This window comes from Gavialis gangeticus, unplaced genomic scaffold (assembly GCF_001723915.1).
Source record: "Gavialis gangeticus isolate Ggan-Ray unplaced genomic scaffold, GavGan_comp1, whole genome shotgun sequence".
Taxonomy (NCBI): Eukaryota; Metazoa; Chordata; order Crocodylia; family Gavialidae; genus Gavialis; species Gavialis gangeticus.
In genome coordinates this window covers 31,602,894-31,605,698 of record NW_017729024.1, presented here as the reverse complement: position 1 = coordinate 31,605,698, position 2,805 = coordinate 31,602,894, and the positions used below count along the sequence as shown (strand labels likewise).

At 44.3% G+C, this 2,805-nt stretch overlaps 1 long non-coding RNA gene across 1 annotated transcript in view; it reads left to right on the top strand.

Moving 5' to 3' along the window:
• The window catches only part of LOC109298186, a 22,084-nt gene extending 21,504 nt beyond the window's left edge, over positions 1-580 (top strand). Inside the window, exon 3 of the long non-coding RNA XR_002097517.1 lies at positions 565-580. This is a non-coding gene — a long non-coding RNA (uncharacterized LOC109298186). The remainder of the gene's footprint in view (positions 1-564) is intronic.
• Positions 581-2,805: the final 2,225 nt, after the last annotated feature.

The following is a 2,805-nucleotide window of genomic DNA, read 5'->3' as shown; positions in this document are numbered from 1 at the left end:
TTACTGCCAGAAAATTCTTCACTACCATCTTAATCCAAAGGATAAATCATCATTTGACCACCAACAGTGTTCATACACTGAAACAGAGTGGTTTCAAGCAGGAATGAGAAGAATATAAGCAATCACTATTGACTGACAAGGTATCCTCAAATGAGGGAAGTAAAGAAATCTAAGCAGAGTACTCAGAGGAGTTTCTTTCCAGCCTTTACTTCTGGCTCAGCAAAGTGTTTAAGGTATAAACAAGTTATACAATATCTTGAGAACTCAGTTAAAGTCCAGAAGCAAAATAGTGGCTTGATTAGACCTAAGCTATCTCATACTTTTGGAATACATGACTGTTCTAACACAAGATTGGAAGACCTAGAAGTTCTTATGCAATTTCACGACCCATCCAAACAGCTCTACTGAGGTTTTGTACATTCTTCATGAGATGTGAGGAAGAAAGCTGAGCAGGATTGCAATAGTCAAGTTGAACACTTAAGAAAATACATTTTCAGCAAAGGCCTGCTGTTGCACAAGGCAATTATTAGGGTAGCTAAGATTTCAGCTGAGTAATGAATGGAGGAAAGCAGCAAAATTTTCCACATGGTGGATTTTCTGCTGTGCTCTCCACAGACCAACTTCAGCATCAGCACTCACATGCTAACTTGAAACTCTGAGAGTTCTTTAGTTAGAGAGAGCGATTTTTCCAACTATTTAGTTGTTCTAATAAAAGATATCACATTTACCCAAAGAACCTTGTCTGCCTTAGTGAAAAAGAGGGATTTGTGTGCACTACCCAAGATGAGATTATTTCAACAGTTATAAGAAATGTTAATCCTTAAAAAATATGTTGCTGACGTGGTATCTATGGGCCCTCAGTGAAACAATCCAGAAGATCATGAACAGGTGCCAGGTAACTGCTAGTTGAGAATACACTTAAGTGGCAAGTGGTGGCTTGTTGGTCTAGGGGTATGATTCTTGCTTTGGGTGTGAGAGGTCCTGGGTTCAAATCATAGATGAGCCCAAGTTTTCAGGAGCTGTGGCTGATGTCACCTACCTGGATTTTAGGAAGGTCTTTGACAGTTTCGCATCCTGTTCTCATAGGAAAGCTAACAGGCTGTGGAGTGGATGCCTACACAGTAAGGTGGGTGGCTAACTGGTTTAGGGACCGCTCCCAGAGAGTGGTGGTGAACTGGTTGTTCTATGCCTGGATGGAGGTGGACAGTGGGGTCCCTGCAGGGTTCAGTCCTTGGACTGCTGTTATTTAATATCTTCATCAGCGATTTGGATGAGGGTGTGGTGAGCACCCTCTCCAAGTTTGCAGATGATACTAGGTTATGGGGCAAAGTTAATACACCAGAGGGCAGGGAGCAGATACAGGCCAACCTGGACAGGTTAGATCAATGGGCAGAATAAAATAGGATGCAATTCAACAAAGATAAATGTAAGGTACTCCACCTGGGAAGGAGGATTCCCAAGCACACCTACAGGTTGGGGGATGACCTGCTCAGCAGCTCAGAGGCTGAGAGAGATCTTGGAGTCATAGTTGACTGCAAGATAAACATGAGCCAGCAGTGTAATGAGGCCATCAACAAAGCCAATCGCACCTTGTCATGTATTAGCAGATGACCAACAGATCGAGGGAGGCGATGCTCCCCCTCTATGCAGCATTGGTCAGGTTGCAGTTGGAGTATTTGGGGGCCACACTTCAAGAGGGACACAGAGAATCTGTAGAGGGGTCAGAGGAGGGCCACTTGCATGATTAGTGGTCTTCATGAAAGACCCTACAAGGGGAGGTTGAGAGATTTGGATCTCTTCAGCCTTTACAAAAAAGGGCTGAGGGGTGACCTTGTAGCCGCCTACAAATTTATCAGGGGAGGACAGCAGGGAATTGGGGATGCGCTCTTTACCAGAGCACCCCAGGAAGTAACTAGGAATAATGGGTGCAAACTAGTGGAGAGTAGATTTAGGTTAGACATTAGGAAGAATTTTTTTACAGTAAGGGTGGCCAGAGTCTGAAATGGGCTTCCAAGGGAGGTGGTATTATCTCCTAACTTGGAGGTCTTCAAGAGGAGGCTTGACAATCACCTGGCTGGGGTTGTCTGACCTTGGTCCTCTTTCCTGCCAGGGGCAGGGGGTCAGGCACGATGATCCATTGGTTCCCTTCTGACTCTATACTCTATGAATCTATGAATACATGTGGCAACATAACGCTGTGGTCAAAACTTTGAATCAGCAATTCACTTATTACAGAAAGCTGAACAATGCCACCACCCTATATACTGAACTATGGGTCACCTCAATTCTGAAATGTATTGAGATACAACAACAATCAGTGACCAACCACACTGTGGATGTGAGCACACATAACATCTGAAATGTTCCAAAATATCTCTCATTGGGAACTGTCTCACAATTGTCATGGGTCAAAGGTATCCACACATACAATGCCCTAGCTTTCCAAGTAGAAAGTCACCTTTTAGGCATTGAAAAACTGTAACTCCAACACCAGGGACCAGGAATGAGTACCCAGCTTAGCATGCCTCACAGTGGAAGGAAGGCAGAGAGAGAAGCAGATGGAGAATGAAGGTCCATCGTCAAATAGGGAGCAAAGGCTACAACTGGTTGTAAAAAGATAGCTTCTATTGAACAACTGAGCTCACTGATTTAAAAAAAATACCAACAAAAGAAAAAACATCAGCAGTAGAGTTCTGGGCACGTACCTGAGCAGCCCGTTACAGCAGTAAGGGAAGGTGGGGGAAGGGTGCTGAGCAGTGACTCAATGCAGGGTTTCTGAAGCACTGACCACCAGATATGTCAGGG